Source organism: Eschrichtius robustus, chromosome 4, assembly GCF_028021215.1.
Source record: "Eschrichtius robustus isolate mEscRob2 chromosome 4, mEscRob2.pri, whole genome shotgun sequence".
In the NCBI taxonomy this organism is placed as follows: domain Eukaryota; kingdom Metazoa; phylum Chordata; class Mammalia; order Artiodactyla; family Eschrichtiidae; genus Eschrichtius; species Eschrichtius robustus.
In genome coordinates, this window is record NC_090827.1 from 86,801,714 (window position 1) to 86,827,193 (window position 25,480).

The 25,480-nt window shown below is 41.2% G+C and overlaps 1 protein-coding gene across 18 annotated transcripts in view; it reads left to right on the top strand.

The window, feature by feature from the left end:
• Positions 1–25,480, top strand: part of APBB2 (amyloid beta precursor protein binding family B member 2) — a 365,031-nt gene that overhangs the window by 119,291 nt on the left and 220,260 nt on the right. For 16 of the 18 annotated variants that reach the window (XM_068543062.1, XM_068543063.1, XM_068543057.1 and 13 more), the window contains 2 exons: positions 11,587–11,703; positions 13,016–13,086. The gene's annotated coding sequence lies outside the window, so the exon portion shown is untranslated. Of the gene's footprint in view, positions 1–8,573; positions 8,640–11,586; positions 11,704–13,015; positions 13,087–25,480 lie in introns of those variants that run through there. The other 2 variants (XM_068543055.1, XM_068543049.1) reach the window with 2 other exon arrangements.

Here is a 25,480-nt window from a genome sequence, read left to right on the forward strand (position 1 = left end):
CCAAATATAGGAAGGGGGTTCAGATGCTGAATAGTCTCCATCCTTCTTCCCTCTATAAGGACAAATCTTCACTATAAGAAACCACAGTCTGGGCTCTGGTAGATGGGGAGTGGCCAACATGTTTATCTATTTGAAGCTGTAGTTGACCACTCTGTGATAACAGAGATGGCAGATTCCCTCTTGTGCATTGGTATCCAGGGACCCTTTCATCACGTGTTAACTAAGGCTAGAGGTGTCACTTGACAATTTAGGTATAATTGACCTCTCACGGTGTGCTCCTTACTACTTTAAGATAAAATGCATTAAATGGAATTTTAACAATTCAGTTAACTAGGAGGAGCAGATTAAGATTTCTCTGTTTTTTAAAAAAATTTATAGTATAAAATGAAACTTCACATTATCAGTTTGTCTTAGATGATTTATAGATGGTTTATATATTTCATTCATAAATTTCTACCCTCTTAAGCTTACAAGTAGCTGCCTGCTTATTTGCATCGTCATTTCCCATTTCTCAGAGGCAACTACTTTCAATTCAGTTAACTCTTCTTCTGATATTTACTTCCATGTAGCTAATTATCTTTATAATGATGTTTCCTGAAATTTTTTTTTCTTTTTTAGACATTAAACATTGAATTTCTATTAAGGAATATAAGGGGTTAGCTCTCTTTTATAGTCCCTCCCTTAAATACCTGCCTCTCACTCTCTGAGACAGTTATATCTCGATTTATTTTCACCATAAATATTTTTCACAGCTGAGTTATGCAGTGTACTGTGATTTTATTTTCTTTCTTGTTCAGCATATTAATAAAATCTTTTTTTTTTTTTTTTTTTGGCTTCCTATTCTCTTTATGTGCTACTTATTCATCCCCAAATTCTCAAATAAGGTCAAACACAATGGCTTGGCTCTCAGTTCTTTTGTGTGTGTCTGTGGTGTGTGTGACGTTTTTCCGGAAGCCTTCTGCTTGCCTGCTCCCTTCTGGACTGTTTGCTCTTGAGGCCTTATGCACAGCTGTTGACCTGGAATTTTCTTTTACTACCATGTTAGGAGTTCTTGATTGACCTGTTTACTGAATAGCATCTCTCCTGGTTTCCTCTTTCTTTTGGGGGAGGCACACTGCCCAGTTGCTTCTTGAGAAAGAAGAATGTGTATGATGTAATTTTTTGGAGATCTGGCATGTGTGCACATATCACTTAGTCTCTCCTCACATATGATTGATACAGAATTTAAAGTTGGAAATTATTTTCCCTGAGAGTTTTGGAGTCCTTGCTTCATTTTCTTCCGCTTCCAATTTTGCTATTGTTGGATGCTTTTCTGATTCTGGTTACTTTATATTTGACATTTTTTGGGAGGGGTGTAGCGGGGGAGCTTTTAGAGTCTTTTATTTTTAATCCCCTAATGTTCTGAGGTTTCAGCATAATGTGCCTTGGTGTGTAACTTTTTCCATCCATTGTGATGATTTTTGCGGCAGGTGGTGGAGGATAATTTTCTTCCCACTGTTTTCTGTATTCTCTTTTCTGAAACTCTTATTTGTCAGATGCTGGAACTTTTGTATTTTTCCTCCAACTTACTTATTGTTAAAAAAAAAAAAAGTCCCTGATCTCTATCCTTCTATTTTTTTGTTCTACTCTTGGGGAACATTTAAATCTCTATTATCTTCTAACCCTTCTATGGATTTTTTTTTTAAAATAAATTTATTCATTTATTTTATTATTTATTTTTGGCTGCATTGGGTCTTTGTTGCTGTGCGCGGCTTTCTCTAGTTGCGGTGAGCGGGGGGCTACACTTCATTGCAGTGCGCGGGCTTCTCATTGGATGGCTTCTCTGATTGCGGAGCTCGGGCTCTAGGCGCGCGGGCTTCAGTAGTTGTGGCGTGCAGGCATCAGTAGTTGTGGCTCGCGGGCTCTAGAGCGCAGGCTCAGTAGTTGTGGCGCACGGGCTTAGTTGCTCCGTGGCATGTGGGATCTTCCCGGACCAGGGCTCGAACCTGTGTCCCCTGCATCAGCAGGTGGATTCTTAACCACTGCGCCACCAGGGAAGCCCCCTTCTATGGATTTTTAATTTCTGTGATCATAATATTAATTTCTAGTAGCTCTTGTTCTCATAATATTTCTGTTTTATAGCATCCTATTCTTGTTTTGCTTTATGGATGCAAGTATCTTTTTAATAATGTGTATGAAGTTTTTTCCCCGCTCCCAGCATTGACTCTCTTTTCTCCTAAAGTTCCTGTCTGTCACGTTAGGCTCTTCATCACATGTCTGGTGATCATTTGCTGTCCATTTTTATTTATGTGGAGGCTCTTTGTGCATAAACCAGTTCAGGGCTCTCTCATGTCACCTGGTGACCTTACTTGCCATAGGATGATTTTCTGTTTTCAGGAGCCCCCTTTCTCCCTAGTTTTGGCAACTGTAGATCTCTTTTCTTGGGCTGGTTAGAAACCCAGCCAGGGAGGGGCTGTGGGTCTCTCCACTCAGTGTACACTCTGACTCAGTCCTCTGCTTCAGGATGGTACCTCCACCCAGTCACTCTTCCTAGTGTCCCTGAGTCCAGACCTTCTCAGGCGGAAGGAGGGAGTTGACAAGCTTCATGGCTAAGGAAAGATCTGGAGGTTTACTCCTTAAAATGTCTTGCGAGCAGTTCTCCGGTTTTCAATGCCATCTCTGCACTGCCTTCTCCATTCGTCCCCCACTTTAGATGTAACTGGACTTTGTACTTTCTGAAGCGTCTGTGCCCCATATTGTCTGGCTTCTTCCTGTCAGTTCTGCTAGTAGGCATTTCAGTTTTGTCTGTCCCTGCTTTGAAAACTCACTCGTCATTTGCCCATCTGCTTTCCATTTTCCAAAAATTTTTTCCATTATTTTTCTCTTTTTCCATTCTCTTTCTTCTTGTGAGTTTATCTCTTCCTCTTATTTGGTGTCATTTAGTGGAGGGGATGCAGTTAAGCACATGATTGTAATCCACCCCTTGATCCTGAAAATCCTGAATCGTGAACTTTTGAGATTTGGTCTTTCCATTTGGATACATGGTTGTCTGGTCCATTAAAGAAGAGTTAATTTGGTTACTCTAGGATGGATTCCATTTACTATACTTTTCAGTTTCATTCAGAGATTGTTACTCTCACTGTCAAAATTGAACTAGGTGTCATCCTTTCTTGATTTGAGTACATAATAGGGAAAAGGGTCAGTTATTTCTTAGGTATAAATTCCAAGTCTGACCTCAAGCCCAGTCACAAGAATAACACACACGGGCTTCCCTGGTGGCGCAGTGGTTGAGAATCTGCCTGCCAATGCAGGGGACACGGGTTCGAGCCCTGGTCTGGGAAGATCCCACATGCCGCGGAGCAGCAAGGCCCGTGAGCCACAACTACTGAGCCTGCGCATCTGGAGCCTGTGCTCCGCAACTAGAGAGGCCGCGATAGTGAGAGGCCCGTGCACCGTGATGAAGAGTGGCCCCTGCTCGCCGCAACTGGAGAAAGCCCTCGCACAGAAACGAAGACCCAACACAGCCAAAAATAAATAAAATAAAATAAATTAAAAAAAAAAAAAAAAAAGAATAACACAATTTACAACACTTCAAAGAAATGACTTCCGTCCCTTCAGGTTTTCCACGACCATAATCCCAGTTGGGTCAGTCTTTCTTAGATTCCCTACTAGTTTGACTTGAGTTGTGTCCAAGCTGGAAAAACATTCTTTTCTAAGTACCATTTTATGTGGTGGTCCCAGGTGTATTCTGTAGGATACTGAGTTTCCATGAAGCATCTCTATAGATTCTATAGAAGAGTGTCAGACCATGATATCTTTCTCCATTCCTAGGATAAAATCTCAGAATATCTCTTGTAAAATGCAGAAGATTTCATAATGTGCCAAAGGCTTACATTATTGAACATGTAAACACCACAGCAGAATCAGGACCAAATATGACCTCTCTTTCAACTTTTTCCTTAAATTTTATTAGTTCTCCAATTTTAACATTAACAACTGATTTTTTAAATAATTAATTTATTAAGGTATGTCAAGAATTACTGTAAAATTACTATGGGCCTTATTAAACCATTGTAAAGCAAAGGGAAAGCCAATTCAAACTTTAAAGCTTTTTGTGTCCTGTAGGGTTTGAATGAATATAGGGGAATCTGATCTGATTCCCACCCTAGAGCTTACAGAATCCTTTTTTTTTTTTTTTTTTAATTATTTATTTATTTATGGCTGTGTTGGGTCTTCATTTCTGTGCGAGGGCTTTCTCCAGTTGCGGCAAGCGGGGACCACTCTTCATCACGGTGCGCGGGCCTGTCACTATCGCAGCCTCTCTTGTTGCGGAGCACAGGCTCCAGACGCGCAGGCTCAGTAGTTGTGGCTCACGGGCCTTGCTGCTCCGCGGCATGTGGGATCTTCCCAGACCAGGGCTCGAACCCGTGTCCCCTGCATTAGCAGGCAGTCTCCCAACCACTGCGCCACCAGGGAAGCCCTGGAATCCTTTTTTTTTTTAAAAAAAAATAATGTTTACCTTCATATAGTAGAATTAATATTTTCCTGTTTCAGACACCTCATGTTCCTTGTTGGTCAAGGTTGAGAGTATGTAGAGCTTCTGAGAGGAAACATTTCTATTTGAAGGTCCCTGTTTTCATCATGATAGGTGAAGGGTGCCAGGCATCTGTTCTGTGCTATAGCTTACTAGAAGTGTCGCTGCCTCTGAGCAAGAAGCAGGAAGTACTTCTGTCCTTAAAACCAGAAATAGATGCTCTTTCTCATGATCATAACTCAAAAGATCATCTTTTTTTAATGAGATGGGCTCATCCCTTGTGGTTTTCACAGATTTAATGATCAGATTATTTAATGCAGAGCTTGGAGAAAAATAGGTCTGGTGAGATAGATAATGGAGATTTTCCTGGAAGCCAAAACAACATCAACTTTGTGCTATTTCTTTTTCTCTTTGTAAATCTTTTTACCTCTTCTTTCTCTTTTATTTTTCATTTACTATTTTTGATGATTCTTAAAGAGATTTTCCTGTCTTATTTTAACATGGTGGTACATTTACATAATTTTCACTGTATTTTAACTTCAAAAGATCATCACCAGGGGAGAAAAAAATAATCTGCAAGAAGAATTGGATGTGTCAGGATTTAGGTATACTGTATATAGTCTAACTTGCTTTAGACAACTCTGCCAAGTATTGTGTAATGTGTTGGCAGTCGGAAGGAGAAAAATTGCTTCTTCGCTGATTTTAGGAAGTCCTATTTGTGTTTTGGAAAGTGGAACAAGGTAAAAATAAAGGGAAGAAAGTAAAAGTAATTTAAGAGAAATAAGGTATTGTATATGAAAGTGTCTTGTAAACTGCTAAATAACATAAAGCTGGTAGTTACTATTATTGCAAGGGCATAACTTACAGTGAGAAAGCAAGGATTCAATAAAGAAAAATGGGAAAAAGGGAAAAGAAATCATTTGAATAAGAAAAGGTTGAGGAAGAAACAAAGTGGGAATATCATAATGGGGGGAAGTTTTACATTCTAGTTTTTTTACCTGAAAATGCAGTAATACTTGTACTTCCTATTTAAACAGTTAAGTTGGAAACATTTTATTTATTAACCAAAAGGAAAGCTGTCGAAAATAATTTGGGAAGAGGATCTTATCATATGAGGTGGTGAGAGCTGGATAGGAACCACTAGGCAGATGACTCTCTCGGCTCTAAATAAAGATCTGTGTGTCATAGGGGGTTATGTGGTGTGTTTCCACTTAATTAAGGTCTAATTTACATTTGTTGGTATCGTCTGAGCCTTTCATTTGTTCTTCATACCTTTGCAAGGTAGGTATCATTAACCCATTTTACAGATGGGAGTAGAAGGCTAATTGACTTGTCCACAGCCACTTACTTATCCAGTGACAAAGCCCTCCCTTCTCCAGCTTTTGAGTTTATTCCCACATTTCCCCAGGTACTTCACATCAGAGCAATTGGTTCGGTTGTGTTCCTGGATATTCAACTTACTGGGTTTCTCTAAAAGAAGTCCTTGAAATATAACCGCAGTCACTTACAAATAACACCCCAGGGCATGTTTTAGGTTTGGCTGTGTCTGTACTAAATGACTTCGTGCGAGTCCTACTTAAGGAATATTATTTGAATTCTATAAGAACCAAGGAATAAACAAAAAAGACGTCTCAACTGCCCCAGTATGGGTTCAGAGTCTGTGTACTGTGTCCTTCAGAACTTATCTGGAACTTGGTATTTTAAGTTTTAATTCTGTTATGCTTTTTAGTTTTATTTGGTTTCCAAAATCATAGCTGACTTGAAGAAGGGAAAGGTTGATACTCTAAAAGCAATGAGACTCAACTCTTGACAGCAAGGGAGAGGAGATGACCAAACTATGAAAGGTAGGCAAAAATATCTCCCAAAATGTAGCAGTCAGCAACCTTTGATTAGAGGAACAGACATCCCTCTGTGCCTGGAAAGGTTGTCTTGCCACTGGCCACTCTAGGCAAGGTCAGTCCGGTTACCAGCAGCACACACATAAAGCCAGTCCTATGCCCTGTCCCTCTATCCCATCCATTCATCTTCCACTCACATCCTGACTCCACTTGGCTCTAGACCTGGATCTGTGACTTAGATTTCACCTTTGGCTCTCCTTTTCCTTGGTGTTTGAATTTCATCAGCCTCTTCCCTTTGATTCTCAGAGTGTCCTGTTGCTTTGGTGGGAACTCCCCATCTAGCTCTCATCATGGTGGTAGAAACTCAACATCTGCCTAGTATCCACTGGGCCAGCTTCTTTTCCTCAGAGATAGTGTTCTCATGTTCTAACAGAACATGATAATTGATAGTCATATTGATGATCCTGTGTCACCAAAGCCTAATCACATTCTGGATCCTCTGAGAAGGCATTACCTTTTAGGAAAAAAAAAATAATCCAGTATGGTTGAAATTAAACCCATTTTATTACTTAGATGGGTCATCCTTCAGCCATTATGAAACTATTCATCATCCTCAATGCCTTACTCCTTGAGGTTTCTAAAAAGCAGAAATTATACAGTACTGTAAGTGCAGAGTGATACAGAGACTTATGATTTGATGAGTTACAGAATATGTTATGTAGACCATAATCAACTTTTTTAGTAGCTTGAACCAGCTTTCATATCAAAAAAGATGTTACATTAAACAAAGCCCTTTAAAAAATATTTCGCTTACAAATTTGTCTTTTAGGTTAATAGCAAATACTTAAGTAGAGTTGTTATGTTATAAAACAGAAAAGGAGATAGTAGAACAAGTGATTGTTGACATGAAATGTTTATTTCGGAGAGAATTCTTGGCATTTTTGCCCCATATCAGCATAATAAGTATTTGGAGGAGAGGAGGGAAGCATTGATGTATTTGTTGAGGATTAATGTCCCTGTAGAGCATTTGTGTTAGTGAATATATTATGGATAATACCATAAATACAGTAATTAAAAAGTTGCACACTAAACACTTTGTGCACTGGCATAAATATTCCTTTCCTCCCCTTGGTGGCTTGCATTCAAGTGAATGGTGTATTGTTCATCTTGGTCTCCTAGATTCTTAATCAAGAATAGGAAAAAGGATGGCAGTCTCAAAGATCTGTTTCCTTCTCCATATATTGCTGTTCAGATGGGCAGAAACAGATTGGATGTTTCAGGACCGAGTTATTTTTTAACAGTTCAGAAAAATGTCACATAGTACATACTAAAAAACAAAACAACAACCCCACTATTCCTCACTTTTGGGAACTTTATCCTTAAAGTTGTTTCCAGACAATACCACAGTGCGCTTCTTGTCATGGGTAAAACGTGTTCAGTGTGATCAGTGATGCCTTAGAGCTTATGCGTCATAAAAGAAATGAGACGATGCATAATATAAATATATGTTAGGATCAGCATTTTTAAGGAAGCGAGACTTGATTATCTCATTAGGATCTGTTGCCCAGTGGGTTGAAGCTGAGCGGGTTGCTGTGTGAACGCGCGGCTGGGAGGAGAGGCATCCTGCTGTTAAAGTAATAATGGGTCTGTCCTTCACACCGAAGGATAACAAAGAAGGCAGATAGATGTAAAGTGGGCAATTTCTATTTCTTTGTATGCTCAAAATGTTCGCACCTACTTATTTTCCCACTTAAGAGGCATCCTGTTTTTCATAATTTCGTGATTTCTGATTTCTCTTAACACACAATATTTATTTATGAGTTCATAGAGACGTTCTTCTGTGAAGAGGAAAGTAAATGCAGTTGAATGCGATTTGCGGCTTGGCTCTGAGTCAGTTAGGGTGGGAAGGGAAGGAATAGAAAGACTAATTCTGTTCTCACCATTTAATTGGCCTCCTTACCTCCTCGTTGTGAGGACTCTTCGCTTGTGTATTGGTTTATCGATTGATTCCATATTTATGGACTGCTTGCTCTATCTCCTGTGCCCCAGGGATACAAAGATGAATGGCCCAGTCAGCAGTCATCTGATGGCTCTGGAAGCATCTCGATCCTGACTGACTTCAAGGATGATAATGATGTGTTTATCTAGAATTCTAAAATTCTGTCATCTTCCAAAGATGGCCTGGAGACGTGTTCATGTGACCAGAATAGACAAACAACCCTGGAGCAGCCTCAAGAGTTTGTGAGATCACAAAGGCTGCCTAGAGAACGGAAAATCTGCTTCTCAAGGTGTTTTCCGTTGCATTAGATTTTCTAATGAGCCTTGCTACTTTGGGCATCGTTGGAGTGCTTTCCAAGAGCTAAGTCACTCCACCCACTTCCGGATTCACCAAAACCTGAGGCGAAAGAGTGGGCAGGAGATGGCGCATGATGACTGCGCCGCTGTCTTAAGGGACGTTTCGCTAGGAAATCGCGGGCAGGTGCCGCTGCCAGCTCCACTCTCCTCTTCCTTTTGCCTTCTCTTTAAGATGTCTGACTCTTCGTTCTCATTAGGTTAGTCGTGCTAGAAAGAATCTTTGAATTGAAGCATCTTAAGAGGCCTTGTACGATAGTGGGTAGTGGTTTCATTTAATGAAACTATGTGTAAACCTTTGGAAAGGTTGGCACCGGGGACCAAAGATCATTTTAAGAAGAGTGTTCTTCTGAATCTTTTGCTTGTATGCTACTTTTTCGGTACTACTAATAAGTTCTACTGTGGGTGTGCCTATCTCGCAAATGCCCCTTCCCACTTTGATATGTACTGGCGTATATGTTTATTTACCTTAAAACAGGGTCACACTACTTATAACAGGGTAGCATGCCAGAAACCAAGATTTTCAAGATCTGTGTCGTCAAACCATTTGTGTGTCAACTTATTCCTAGCAAAGAACCATGGCAGCCATTTATCTACAATACTGATGTCACTTAGTCTATTGCCTCTAATATCCTAGTGCTGTTACCTACAAACTTACTATAACCAGATTTGTTTTCACTCCTCTAAGTCTAATATACTTCTAATAGAAGAGGGTTGTGAATTCCCCCTTCCTCTTCAAGTTCAGGCCCTTCGTTTGTACTCCTGACCCTTTTCCCCTACCTCCTTTGGGATTTTATTCCATCCTTACCTCCTCCCTCTTGAACTCTCAACCTTTCTGTCTCTACTGCTGTCAATAGGGACTTCCATTAATTAGCACCAGTGCCTTTCAACAACTGTTCGTTCTCCTTTCTCTTCTTTCACTTGCTCTGTTATCGCTGCCTCTACCACTTCAGTGAAACCACCTTCAGTCAAGGTGGCCAGTGGCTGCTTAAGTGTCAAAGCCAAAGCTGTAGTTTTCATTTCTTATCTTTATTCATCTCATTGTATTCCATGGTACCTCTCTGCCTTTCTTCCTTGGTCCTTTTCAGAAAGATCTTTTTCCTCTGCCAGTTCTGTCATTGTCTCTACGGTTCTGCTTTTGGCACTAATCCTCCAGTCTTCTCCCTCTACCCATGTTCCTTCAGTGATGTCACCCACTAATCTAATTTCTGCGACTTTCTGTGTAGTGACCACTTCTGTGCCTTTACGTTTTGCTCAGGTTTCTTCCCCAAGCCTCACTCTCAAGAATATCTGGGTGTCCTCACTCGAATCTTCTACATCTCAATTTCTAGGGCACCAAACTAAACCCGTTGTCCTCCTTATTAAACGTGTTAATTCACTAGTATTCTCTACCTCATTTGTCACTGCCGTCCACCCACATGTAGTCAGGTATCATGTTGTTCTGCTTTTAGTGTCTGGATGTTTCTCAAGTACTAATTCTTCTCTCCTTTTCCCTTCCTCACCTACCTCCACTGCCCTAATCTTCACCCTTCCTCTCCAACCTAACTGGTCTCCCTGCCGCTACTCTGCCCTCTTTGAATCCACCCAGAGAGAGAGTAATGCATCTGAAACCCAGATCTGATCCATCAGTGGCCGTCTGCAACTAGTTTAAAGTTCCCGAATATGTGTACAAGGTTACAGTCGGGCTCCAGCTTCTTTCCTGGCCTCACTCTACAGAGTCCAGCAACACTGAATACACCAGGCAGTTTCCTTACTCCTGCCTTTTCCGCTGTCCTAGTCCCCGCTTGGCTAAGTCCTGCCCAGCCTGAGGACGTGCCAGGCACCCCTGGTACTTGGAAGCCTTCCCCGACTTCTCCATTTCTGGGCTGCTTGCCGTGAATCTGTCATTGTGCTCATCCCACTGCCCTTTGGGGTCAGCTGTGTGTGTTTCTTGGTCCCACTAGACTTTGCTTTCCTTAAAGACAGAGACAGTGCCTTATTCTTCTTTGTAGCGCCCGTGTCTAGCACGGTGCTTCACATATAGGAGACGTTCAACGTATGTTTTTTAAGTGAAGACTTGATAGGGACAATAAATCAATTTGATGTCTACAAAAAAGGGCAAAAGTAATCTATGCGTAGTAGTACCTTTAGGAGGGGGCACGAAGGGGGTTTCTGGGGTACTGATAATGTTCTGGGTTTTGATCTGGTGTGTTCAGTATAGGAAGGTTCACTGAGCTGTCTGTGTGTGCTATGTGTCCTTTTCTATATTTATGTTCCACTTCAATGAAAAGTTAAAAGAAAAATTAATTTGATGTCTTTGCTACCCAATGTAGAAAATTTAGTTTTTCCTTTCAAGCTTTTAGAGTCCTTTTTTTTTTAACAGAATATCAGTTTAGATGTCACAACAAAGAACCAGGCTAGTGCTATTCCTTGACGTTAAGGAAGAGTGAGATGAAAAAGCGTCAGCGTGGGTGGGGTTGTCTGGTCCTCTGAAGAGGGCCAGTGACGGTCCAGTGGTTAAGACTCTGCGCTTCTAATGCAGGGAGTGCAGTTTGATCCCTGGTCAGGGAACTAAGATCCCACATGCCACGTGGCGTGGCCAAATAAATAAGTAAATAAATAAAGAGAGCCAGTGAGGGCCAGCCCTGATGGATAGACTTGCAGCGACGTGCGCTTCTGTCACACTTAGTATAGGGGCCACATGCTAATAATCATCAACGTGCTCTGGGCCTGCCAGCAGTGACAGGGAGACTTCATCTCGGATGTGACTATGAATAATTCATAAACCTGGTTATCTGGAAATTTGTGGTCATCATTAGCATTTGAATGAAACTATGCAATCATTATCCTAAATCTGTTTTTTTATTTCTACTTTCTTTTTGTCTCCCCCTCCCCGTACCACAGCTTAAACATCTCAGTCTTTCCTGAGTACTTGGAAACTGCCGGGGCCCCTGATGATGTGCTGACTGGTCGCTATGGGCAGACGGTCCCCAGAGGCTCACTGTTATCCAGGCAGCTCATGTATGTATGGAATTTGTCTCTCTTTTTTATTTTTTTTTTCCTTTAATTTTCAGCGTAGAATATTGCAGGCTACTGAACTGGTGAAGGTTTATAAGATATACATGACAGTGTTTAGAAATGCAGGAGAATGGATCCGCTCTAGGGTAAGTTTTTAATATTGAATGATGAGAAATGTTACCTAAATTAGGATTTTTATAATTCAGGGGCCCTCTTATAAGACAGACCAGAAGTGTATATCAGCAATCTCCCTTTTCTGTTTCAGCGCATGCACTCACATACAGGTTTTTTTGTTTGTTTGTTTAAGTTTTCCTTTTTCATCACAATATATAACATTTGAAACAATAGCAATGCCATAAATTAGGAACATTTCCCAGTGATTTAAAAAATTCTTTTGAAATAAAAAAATTCACGGACCCAGAGGAGGTCCTCAGGGTATGTCATTGTTGAATACATGTTGGCGAGAGAGTCCCCGACTCTAATTTCTTAACATTCTCCATAGGAGGAAACTGTTGATTCCCTCAGTGATGACTTTCTATGTCTCACAACAGTTAAGTTTTCCCAATAGTAGTCTTTTGGGAGTGGCTACAAATGCAGCCTTAGTCCTATTTGGCTCTACCCTGATAACTTAGGAGAAAAATGATTATTGCCCATTTAATGATCTCTCTTATTTCTATAAAGCATAGTTTGTCTCAAACTTATTTTTTGCTCCCTTTAGTCTTTCAGCTTTGGGCCAGCTGTTTAGGTATTTACCTGTTTTTGTTGCTGCCCTTTGGACCTCTGGAATTTTGAATTCAAATCAGGGGTGTGTTTGGGGTAATTCCTCAGAGTGCCTTTGCTCCCTTATCCTTTCTGTAGTTAATGGTTATTCACAGTTACCGTTAAGCCCCATTTCCTTGTACATTTCTTTTTCTTTTTTCTTCGTAGAAAAGTTAGAACCACCCTCAGACCCTCCCGCAGACAACTGCTTCTAAAATAAGCCAGATCGGTAGAAGCAGCAGCGGAAGGGAGCGCTGACAGCAGACTGGGGGCTCAGACCAACCACCAGCGTTAGAGCCGGCTGGGATGGGAGCAGTGGCTTTTACTGATAGACTTTCGTATCCTCCAAGGGCATCACTGTATTACTCTAAAGTCAGCCATTTTTATAGTGAACATTATCAGAAAAAGTTTACCCTTGTCATACTGTAAGACAGAGATTGGCAAAGGGTGGCCCATGGGCCAGATCTAGCCCATGCCTGTTTTTGTAGGGCCTAACAATGGTTTTCATGTTTTTGAATGGTTACCTACATAATCTGTTTTGCCTCTTGGCCCTCAGAGCCTAAAATATCTACAGCCTGATCTGTTAAGAAAAAATTTGCCTGTCTCTGCTGTAGAAAAAGTTGGAAGGTATGTACTACGATTCAATCACATGAAATTGTTAATATTCGACTGTTTTTGACCTACAAAAATGCTGATTGCTTATGGTTCAATCTAATATATTTTGAGGAAATTCTTCCTTTAAAATGCTTAAGATTTTAAAGTTTGGTTTCTTGGAGTAGAAGAAGTACATTTCCTTGGAAAATTCACAAGTGTGGTCCTGTTCGTTTTTCACCACCATCATCTCTCTCCTCTCCAGAGCTTTCTAAAGGGCTGTCAAGTAGTTGAGAGGAAGCACTTCTTTTTCACTTGGCTTAATTCTTACTAATACTCTCTAGGAGAAAACTGTCCTCTTCTCTCACCCTTCCTGGGTGCTAGGAATGAGCTAGTCACCCCCAGAATAGAGGTGGCTGCTATGAATATGCCGAGGACTCTGCTGGACACGTCACCTGGGCCTTTTTCTGGCGGGAAGGAGGGTGCGTGTCTGCCTTGTCCCGGGGGCATGCATGATGGTCCCTTGGCCTGCAGCGTGTCTGCGTGATGCCTTCCTTGAAACATCCTTCCCTGGACCTAGAACGTGGTTCCCACCCTTCTGTGCTTTCCATCTCTCTTTCCAGTGTTACTGACCCCCTAGTCCAAAGCATTAAAACCATCATTTATTTTATGCGGTTTGTCTTCCATTCTTTCCCCCTCCCCTTTGTACTTCCCCTTTCCTCATTGTTAAGTAAGATTTGCTTGTTGAAATCTCCAGCTGACATTCTTTAGTGGCTACTCTTGGTGGTAGGAAACGTTCACCTCAGCTGCTCTGTCTCCTATCACCTAAGGCAAGAAATCTAAGATGACTTGGGGCCTCCGGGCCAGGCCTAGGTCTGATCAGGAACTTTAGACATGAATAGTTCCCTGGAGATGGGAAACTATTTCAGGGGAAAGACATTCTCTGGAGTTTATAATTTTGTCATTAAGTGTGGTCACAACCCTGCGTCAAGGGTTGGAAGTACATACTGCTCTGAATTGTTTCCGAGGCTTGCATGGCAAATGGGAGTTCTGGATTTTCTTTTTCTGTGCTTTGGGACCACTGTTCTGCCTTTCAAGGCTTTTTTCAGGACAGGATGCTGTTCTTTGGTGGAATGTGGAGTGGCATCCATTGAGCACCAAAGTAAGAAGTCAGTAGCTAGAGCTGACCTTTCCCCACTTTTCATATAGATATTTGTGCTTGTGTTAAGACTAGAGTTAAATTATCCTGGAAATTACTAGTCAGATTGCATCCTTATTTATTTTTGTTTGCATCTTGTAGTTTCCTTGCGTGACTGCAGTCTCCGCTCTAACCCTGACCATCAGGGTCTGGACCGTTGCAATAGTCTCCCGACCTCTGGCCGGAAGTCTCTCTCCCTGCAAATTTGACTCCTGCATAGTGGCCACATTAATCTCACAGAAGCACAGCTCTGATCACATCACTTCCCTGTGCTCAGCGCATCCCCGCTAGTCCAGAAGGTCACCCTGACACTGGAGTCCTCCACGTTTTCTTTCACTGCTCCTTATAACACCCATGATTACTGGTTGGTTACTGATGTGATTGTCGTTGGTGGTATTCTCTTACTTCTCAGTAGGTGTCCTGTGTTGGCCCAAGTGGGCTGCTTCTGCCGAGACACACCCTTTGCCTTTGGGTCACTCATTGTTCGTGCTGTGCCCTCTCTGGAATGAGGATCGCTCTGTGGAGAACCTGCTAAAACCCCATTCTGACTTTCGGGTGCAGCAGAGCTGCCCTCTCTCCCAGGAAGCTTCCCTCGTTTCCCAGCAGGAGGCACGCGTTCCTGTAGCTCTCACATCTCCCTTGTGAAGCTTGTGTCCCAGATTACTCATTCTATCTTGGCGTGTGTGTATACTTCGTCAGACCTTTGAAACTAAACTCTGTTTCATCTCCCTCCTCTCCTCTCTCTGTGTGTGGGGACAGTGCCCCATCAGTGGTAGAAGCTCAAATATTTGTGGAATCACTTTGGGCTTAGGGGTGAGACTGGGTAATAACTGTCCTCAGGAAGCCCCTATAAAGCATTTTCCAGAGAACTTGGTGGAACCTGTGCAGACCAAGGCCAAGGCCAAGGCCAAGAGGGTGTAATTAAGGCCTCCAGGGCTGTCCGTGTGCTGGGCCCTGTGCTGCTTGCCCGCCCCTGGCTCTCCTGCCTTTCCTTCCCTCCCACTCACAGGGTGGGCATTTCCTCCCTTTCTTAAGAAGTTGCCGTTTAAAAAGTTTAAACAGTAACAGGCAAATATGATTATTTCTTTTGGCCTTCCCTCCTTGACTTCCCCTGTTCTCAGTGATGAAAGACATTGGTTTTGTTTGTAGTCCTACTCCATGCCGCTCACTGTGTACTGAATTTACTAGAAATTCTCCACTTCAAATGGGATATACTTTGAAAGGTTCATCATATCATCCCCATTTCACAGATGAGAATACTGAGGCTTGAAACAGCAAAGTAACTTGTCACAGCGGAGTTGCAGTTTGAGCCTAGGTTTATCTGCCTTCTGTCTGTGTTCTTTCCTCCCACCAGGCTTTCTAGTGACCTGGTCATCGCTTGGGTGATCACTTATTTAGATGTTGTCCACTCTCCTGTTTTCCACACCATGGCTTTTAGTAACATGGTCTTAGAGGCCTAAAAGATTCTGCATCAAACGATGCTGACATCTGTCTCATACCTCCTCTTTCATCCATTATTTGAACCCACTAATTACAGGTAATGTGAAGGCCCTAGGAGAGCACTTAATATAGAAAGAGTAATAATAATACAGAAATAGTAACAATGCTTTAAAAATCATGCAAGTAATATATGTTTAATATAGAAATTTTTTAATTTTAATTTTTATTTTATATTGAAGGATAGTTGATCTACAGTGTTGTGTTAGATTCAGGTGTACAGCAAAGTGAATCAGTTATACATATACATATATCCATTCTTTTTCAGAATCTTTTCCGTAAGAGTTCCCTGTGCTATATAGTAGGTCCTTGTTGATTATCTATTTTATATATAGTAGCGTGTATATGCTAATCCCAAACTCCTAATTTATCCCACCCCTCCACTTTTCTCTTTTGGTAACCATAAGTTTGTTTTCTAGGTCTGAGTCTGTTTCTGTTTTGTAAATAAGTTCATTTGTCCCATTTTTTTTAGATTCCGCATATAAGTGATATATGATATTTGTCTTTCTTTGTCTGACTTACTTCACTTAGTGTGATAATCTCTAGGTCCATCCATGTTGCTGCAAATGGCATTTCATTCTTTTTTATGGCTGAGTAGTATTCCATTGTATATATGTACCACATCTTCTTTATCCATTCCTCTGTAGATGGACATTTAGGTTGCTTCCATGTCTTGGCTATTGTAAACAGTGCTGCAGTGAACATTGGGATGCATGAATCTTTCAGAATTATGATTTTTTCTGGGTCTGTGCCCAGGAGTGGGATTGCTGGATCATACGGTAACTCTATTTGTAGTTTTTTAAGGAACCTCTATACTGTTCTCCTTAATGGCTGTGCTGATTTACATTCCCACCAACAGGGTAAGAGGGTTCCCTTTTCTCCATACCCTCTCCAGCATTTATTGTTTGCAGACTTTTTGATGATGGCCATTCTGACTGGTGTGAGGTTTTTTTAAATAAATTTATTTATTTACTTATGGCTGTGTTGGGTCTTTGTTGCTGCGTATGGGCTTTCTCTAGTTGCGGCAAGTGGGCTTCTTGTTGTGGTGGCTTCTCTTGTTACGGAGCACAGGCTCTAGGAACTTGGGCTTCAGTAGTTGTGGCACGCGGGCTCAGTAGTTGTGGCTCACGGGCTCTAGAGCACAGGCTCAGTAGTTGTGGTGCACGGGCTTAGTTGGTCGGCGGCATGTGGGATCTTCCTGGACCAGGGCTCGAACCCGTGTCCCCTGCATTGACAGGCGGATTCTTAACCACTGCGCCACCAGGGAAGTCCCTCATTGTAGTTTTGATTTGCATTTCTCTAATTCTTAGCGATGTTGAGCATTGGAAAATTTTAAAAATGACGAAAGGAGAAAATAAGTTCTCACAACCCTATATACCAAGAGATAACTGTGTTAAACATTTTGTTGAACGCTTTCCTGTACTTCCAGTATTCTCTCTTAATATATTTATTCTGTTTATTTATAGAAATAGGATAATGTCAGACATTGTGTTTACTCAACAAAGTGTCGTAAATACCTTTCTAGACCAGTAGCAACTCAGAAGTAGCTGTAGCCTGTAGTGGACTTACGTACGTGATGTCCCAGAGGAAGGCAGTAAAAGCAGGTGAGTGCAGGGAGCCTGATTCCCCTCCACAGGAGGAGGGACTTTTATCGTGGTTAAAAAGATGTTGGCCAGGACCCACTGAATTGATTTTCTCCGTCCATTAACACATCTCAACTCTCAGTTTGAAAAGCACTGCCCTAGAGATTACAGAGTACTGGAGGGCAAGCTTGGGCAGACTTGGAGTTTTCAGGGGGTTGAAATTACAATGCATGGATGTATCATAATTAACAGTCACCCATTGTTGAACATTTAAGTTATTTCCAGTCTGTTGCTGTCCTTCTAGATTACTCATAAGTCTTTTTTTTTTTTGTGCTTAAGAAATGTTTAGAAGTGAAATTGCTAAGTTGAAGGGTTGCTTGCACATTTTAAAGACATTGCTACACACATCCAAACTGCTCTCTAGAGAAGTTTTATTTACTTTCATCATTCTTGTGTGAAGACTGCCCATTTCTTCCTACTCTGGAAACAGAGAGAGAGAGAGAAAAAAAACCACTTTTCTATATGATAGGTGAAATATGCTACCTTCATTGTTGTAGTTTGCATTTCCTTTTTATTAATATTGAGGCTTAGATTTAAAATTTTTAGATTCAGTTTAAAGTTTAAGTTTAAATAACTTAAAAAAAAGTTTATCTGTTCAGTAGCCCCAAATCAGCTACTTTAAATATGTGTGATGCAAATGTAAAAAAAGTCAATTTGACTTGTGTTGGTAATATGGCTTGTCTTCATTACACGTAGTTTGTATTGGTTATAAGCTGAAAGTCTGATTCTTTAAAGAGATAAGGTTGCTAGCTTTTTCATATGATAATAGTTTGGGGACTTAATTAAAATATGAAACCAAGCCCTCAGACTTAGAACTCTGGACTTAAAAGTGGACAACCTGGGCTCCCCTGGTGGCGCAGTGGTTGAGAATCTGCCTGCTAATGCAGGGCACGCGGGTTCGAGCCCTGGTCTGGGAAGATCCCACATGCTGCAGAGCAACTAGGCCCGTGAGCCACAACTACTGAGCCTGAGCGTCTGGAGCCTGTGCTCCGCAACAAGAGAGGCCGCGATAGTGAGAGAGGCCCACGCACCGCGATGAAGAGTGTCCCCCGCTTGCTGCAACTAGAGGAAGCCCTCGCACAGAAACGAAGACCCAACAAGCCAAAAATAAATAAATAAAAATTAATTTATTTAAAAAAAAAAAAAAAAAAGTGGACAACCTGTGAGAGAGTCCTCGGACTGGGAGATGGGAGGCCTGGGTTCTAGCCCTGGCCCTGCCGTTCCCGGGCTGAGGGCATAGAAGAGTCATTAGAACCAACTGGATCTCACTTCTGACATCTGTAAATTGAGGAGTTGGACTGGATGATGTTTAGGTAACCTCTAGTTCAAAAATTCTATAGTATATTTGCTTTCCAGAGAAAGAACTGCAACTGAACCTTGGCTCTAGAGAGAACCAAGCCAAAGGCAGAGCAATTATATTCAAGACATAGAACACAAAACATTAATGGATAGTGAAGTAGTGTTTGACCTTGGATTTTAACTGCTTAAAATACCTGCAAACAGGCCAAGACAAAGAGCATTGAAATGAGAGGTCAGAGCCCAGTAAATAAAGGTAATCCACTTTACTACACAACTGCAGTGACAAAAACACAAGTGCTTTTACATGATAGTGTTTAGATAGCTCGACAGTTTAGACAGGTGTGTTAGCAGCTGTTTCCTGGTGTCATTGTATAAATTCTTCTGATAGGAAAAGTCCTGAGAACCATTATGAATGTCATTAAGTACAGGACCTGACATATAGTAAATGCTCAATACATACATATATTTTATATATAATGAATGAACAAAGGGGATTCCTTGCACATTACAAGTTTTTCCAAATCCTACTTTCTAACACACATGGTTCTACTGCTTTAGTTGTGTTCAGGGTAGCCTCTTTCTGAACATGACAACCCGTTTTGTTTGCACCCACCTGACTTCATCAACCCTCTCATCCAAATCTCCTTAGTGTTCTCCTCTGCAAACTGGGAGGCAGTTCTCACGTCAAACTGGGAAGTAATTCTAATGCTCTTGTATGTTTTGGTGTCAGTTTCCTTTGTTTCTCTCAAGGCGGAATTATTCCTCTTCTACTTACCTTTTGTATTGGTTTTCTGTTGCTGCTGTCATAAATTACTGCAAACTTGGTGACTTAACACAAAATTTACTCTCTTAACTATTTTGGAAGCCAGATGTCTGCAAGGAGTCTTACTGGGCTATCAAGTTGGCAGGGCTGATTCCTCTTAAAAGCTCTAGGGGAGAATCTGCATTCCTGACTTTTTCAGCTTTTAGTGACTGCCTGTATTCCTTGGTTTGTGGCCCCTTTCTCCGTCTTCAAGGTGAATCACTCTCATCTCTGCTCACATTACCCTCTCCTCTTCTGCAGTCAAATCTCTCTCTGCTTCCTCTTACAAAGACAAATTGTGATTACATTTAGGGTCCACCCAGAACATCAGCATCTCTCCCCATCTCAAGACTTTAACCTAATCATAGTTGCTGTTTTAGTGCCCATATAAGTTTCTAGGGATTAGGATGGAGATATCTTTTGAGGGGAGGGGATGGCATTATTCAGCCTACCTTTTTTCTTTTTCCACCCTGAACTTTTTCCTTTTCTACTTACTGCCAACTATTTGCTGTTATAGGAACGTACACACACACACCCACACACACACACACACACACACACCTATTGCATTTACCTAGAGAAATATTAGTTTCCTCCCCAAACAAACAAACAAACATTCATTCCATGTCTGAATTGCTGTGCCAGGTACTCTAACCAAAAAGGGTAAGATTGCTCCTTACCTGACAGGACTAGGAGGCAAGGTATAGTACAGAGGAGAATATAAAGAAGCCCCAAATTTAAGATACTGTTTTGTTGGCAAATCTCCAACCCCTATTAAAACAAACCCTCCTTATTAGCTGAGCCATCTTCCAATTCATGAATTCCCTGTTTGGCTGTTTCTTGTCTATTCCTGAACTTGTGCATTGAGGGTTTTTGCATCCACCCCCCCACCCCCCCCCCCCCGCCCCAAAATGAGATATAATTAACATACTATAAATTCACCCCTTTAAAGTGTAAAATCCAGTTGCATTTAGTATATTCATAAAGTTGTACAACCATCACCACTATCTAATTAAAGCACAAAAGTTTTATACTTTGATGAAGTCCAATTTATCTGATTTTTTTTTTTTTTTTTTGGTCACTTGTACTATTGATGTCATATCTAAGAAACCATTGCCTAATCCAAGGTGTTGAAGATTTACTCCCTTTTTTTTCTAATAATTTTATAGTTTTAGGGCTTACCTTTAGGTGTTTGATTCATTTGAGTTAATATTTGTATATGGGCCAACTTCCTTCTCTTGCATGTTCATATCCAGTTGTACCGGCACTGTTTGTTGAAAGACTATTCTTTCCCTTTTTAGGATAAGCTTTTTATATTCTACAGAGAAACCAGATGGGTTTTGATAGGGATTGTGTTTAATCTTTAGATTGTGTTGAGAAGTAGTGCCATGTTAATAATTTAATTCTTCCAAATCTTTGTCCATGGATAGCTTTCCATTTATTTAAGTCCTTTAATTTCTTTTAATAATGTTTTATAGTTTTCAGTGTACAAGTCTTGCACTTCTTTGTTAAATTTATTCCTATTTTATTCTTTTTGATGCTATTATAAATGGACTTTTTTATAAATTTCATTTTCGGATTGTTGCTAGTGCATGGAAGTAGAATTGATTTGTGTGTATGTGTATCTCTCTTTCTGTAGATCAGTTGATCTATCTGTAGAGAAAGAGAGGGAGAGATCTTGTTTTTTTTAATTTTCCCTTCCTTCACTTTTGGAGTTTCTAGCAGATTTTTTCAGTTTCACCTGCTATCCTTCCATATTATCCCATTTTTACTTTTTTCAATTGTTTAAATAAGTCTCTTTCACACTGTTCTACTATTTTTAGCTCTTGGGGCACAGATTTTTTCCATTTGCATTGGCTGTTTCTTAGAGTGGGTTTTTTTTCTTGTTTGGTCTTAAACTGTGACAGTGATCGCCTCTTCCGTGAGGGTTAACATGGGAGTTTCATGGGACTGGGACTGTGGGAACCCAGAGGAGTTTTCTTATTTGTCTCAGTCAGTGCCCGTGGGTATCATTGCTTCTGGACCATTTTTTGTATTATCTTCTTGGCTTGGGGCCCTGCTACTACATGGAGATTATGTACGTGGATACCATACCTCCATGTGGGAACAGTCTTGGAATGTTGATTTCATATTGGTGAGGTTTTGAAAAGTTCACTTTTATTTATTTATTTTTACCCCATCCCCAAATAAAAGCTTCCTTGCAAAGCTTAGGGAGTGGGGGGCATGAATGTTTTCTACTGAGGGGCAACCCTGTATGACTGCCCCGTTAAGCTAATAGCTCAGCTCTAGCCAGCCAATTTCATGGGCCCTATTGTCTGTATGCCCCTTTCCTTCCTATAGATCATCAGAGTCTTAGGCCCTAGACATTAAGGCTATATCATGTTCTAATAGCCTTTACGTCTTCAAAGCTTCAACTTTCTCCACTGACTCTGAGTTCCATCTTCAGTTCTGACCCAGGGATTTATTTTTCATGATTTTGACTTTTTTTCTTTGTATTTAAAAAGTCGTTAGTTCTATCTTACTCAGTTTTTCCATGTATTTGAAACAGGCAGTCATTCTTTGTCATCTTTGCTCACCATATTGATTAGAAACTTTATCACTGCAGTCTGATTAAAGGATCTGTAAGACTTTTGAATCACCAGATTGCAATCCCTGATTTCCTCAGAACTTTAAGCATAAATAAGTGGTAAGTAAATATTAATTCAGTGGATGGGTGTTCTGCAGGTCCTTTTGCTGAGTTGCCTTGTACCTGAGTAACCACAGTTGTGTCGTGTAGTGAAGTGCAGTCTCATCAGTAGCCACCTCATTCCTTGTGGAGTACCACTTTCTGTGCACGTCTCAGAACCAGTAGGTTAGATTCTAGGTTTTAACATGGCATGTGAACCCAAGCTGTGAAAATGGTTACCTGAGGGCTGTCTACTGGCAGTATTTTTAGGTATTTACAAATATGGAGCTTATTTCATGTCTTAGTAAATAAGGTTCTATCTTGATATTAAGAGAAATAAAGAAAGTTTACTTCTATATATTTATCTTTCTCTGGAGACAGAAATCAACGTTCAATCGTCCAAATTAAAATCTCTTTTTTGTAAATTTTTGCTTTTTTTTAAAAAACACTTTCTCTATTATCTGCTTCTTCTGAGCTAGAGATTGGAAATCTTGTTCTGTTGTGATAAAAAAAATGTCTCCTCTTCACAAGGATGCTCTGGACCTAGTGCTTTCCCCTGTAGGAACAGAAAGAGAGAACAGAACTAAGAAACCCTATGTCAGGTCTTTAGCAGTAGGAATCAACATCCTGGAAGGAAACCTGCCTGTGTTGGGACTCTGGAAAACATGGCAAAATAGTCCTTGGAGAGAGCTAAGTGTGCCTCCCTTTTATCTTTCTAAAGACTAGCTTTCTTGCTTCAAGAGAACCTGTTAGTCGAGTGTGGTGAGTACCTGCAGACTGCATGCCCAGCACTTCTGGGATAACTGTAGGGGGTTCTGAGCAGCCTTTTTCCCCACACTCCATGTGAAGAGGATTGGGATGTTGGGGATGGATTAGCCTTCTGGATACGCAGACAGGCTTTGACTCAGAGAGGTGAGAAGGATGTATTGTCCTCAGGGAGGTGGCCACAGCACTTCCTGCTAATGGAGTAACTGGGAGAAAATGCCCCAGCCAGACTGTGGGAGCTTAAGACCCATCTTCTGGGAGCAGAAGATGGGAAAGGAAAGAAGAGAAATATGGGACAACTTTATGGGACAATTTTGAAACCAAAGCAAATAGAATTATTTTTCCAGGTTTCCTGGACACTTGCTCATTTATGCAAACTTGAAATTGTTCTTGGGGGAAGTGAACTTGGATGACCTGAATGAAGGCCACAAAAACCATTACAAAATGAAACCTATAGAATTCTGAAAGGAATGATTTGGTATATTGCAGAGGCACAAGATAGGTCAGTTTGTTTTTAGCATCTGTACCTTCTAGACCTTCCTTTTATGAGTGTGTGTGTGTGTATGTGTATTTATGTCTATGTGTGTATGTATGGATGGATGCATAGATAGATAGGTAGGTAGGTAGATAGTATAGAAATAGAGGGCTTCCCTGGTGGCACAGTGGTTGAGAATCTGCCTGCCAGTGCAGGGGACACGGGTTCGAGCCCTGGACCGGGAAGATCCCATGTGCCGCAGAGCAACTGGGCCCGTGAGCCACAATTACTGAGCCTGCGTGTCTGGAGCCTGTGCTCCGCAACAAGAGAGGCCGCGATAGTGAGAGGCCCGCGCACCGCGATGAAGAGTGGCCCCCACTCGCCGCAACTCGAGAAAGCCCTCGCACAGAAACGAAGACCCAACACAGCCATAAATAAATAAATAAATAAATAAATAAAATTAAAAAAAAAAAAAAGAAATAGAAAATAGCAAGCATGTACTACTGAATATTCTGTTGAGAATGTTTTATTAAAGCTACATCTAGACGTTTTAGTCATTCTTCATCTTTTAGTTTTATGGAAAATACTTAAATCCATGGGATTACACTTGATTTCTCCTTTGAATTCTTTCTTGGGAGTGTCCAGTTATGGGAAAAGTTGATCCCCATCTCCTAGGGTACAAGAACATTCCTCAAAGAGCTTAAGTTACATACTGCTTATTTGGAACTCGATACCAATAAATCCACCATGACTTGGCTAAATCACGCATACCTGCTACCGTCTTATCCTTGTGACTGGGGCTTGGTTAGGGGTAAGGAGGATTTCCTGAACGTCAGGAGATAGAAGCTTTTTGTTTTTGAAACCACTGTTCCTCACACTGAAGGGTCCAATTTAAACAAAGCTTAAAAGAGGCTTCCTTTTTTTTCTGGTTGAGAGAGAGAGTAGAGTTAAGGCTGCAGGGGGGTGATCAGAGCCAAACAATAGATGGATTGATGCTGCATCTGCTGTACTCGAATGCTGTGCTGGCTTCTCTGGAGTACTGAGAAGAGTTACATATTGTCCTCAAAGAGCTTATGTTTTCATATGTAGACATGACCAGAAGTAGTAACTGCATCAGTTAGACTCAAATTATGTGATGTAGCAGTTTAGAGGAGAGGAAGGCCAGTAAAGATATGTGTAATCAGTGAAGTTCAAGAGCTAAAAAACAGACTTAGAGAACGTCTTCCTCCAGTAGGACATAAAGGTCTGGTATTAGGTATGATTCTGATCATGTAGTGGCAGAGCAGCTATGGGATTGCAGGTGCCATGGGTGGTATTTGAAGAGCATGTGAAATGGGATATCATGGAGGGACCTCGTGAAGTAGGGTCACACAGGAAGGGTTCAAGGGACTGGATAGCCTGGTGAGAACAAAGCATGTTCATAATAATGCCTATTATTATTATTTTAAATATTTATTTATTTATTTAATTTTTGGCTGCATTGGGTCTTAGTTGCGGCACTTGGGATCTTTGTTGTGGCATGCAGGATCCTCCGCTGTGGCGCGTAGGCTCCTCATTGTGGTGCGCGGGCTCAGTAGTTGTGGCGCGTGGGCTCTCTAGTTGTGGTGCGTGGGCTACGTAGTTGCGGAACTCGGGCTCTAGTTGTGGCCCACGTGCTCAGTAGTTGTGGTGCATGGGCTTAGTTGCCCCATGGCATGTGGGATCTTAGTTCCCTGACCAGGGATTGAACCCGCATCCCCTGCGTTGGAAGGCGGATTCTTAACCACCGGACCACCAGGGAAGTCCCTATTTATATTATTATTAATGACTAACACGTACATAGCCAGACACTGTTCTAAGCACTTCAGGTGTATCCTTATAATCCTCCCAACAACTCCCTGTGACACAGATACTACTATTATCACTCAATTACAGTTGAGGACATCAAGGCACAGAAGAGGTAAGTAACTTATTTAAGGCTATATAGTAAGTGGTGTAGTTGAGATTTGAATCCAGGCTGTCAGGCTTCAGGGTGTGTGTTCTTAACCACTGTGCTGACTGCTTCAGTCAGTGTGAGAGGAGTCGGAAGGGGTTACAAGCAAGGGAA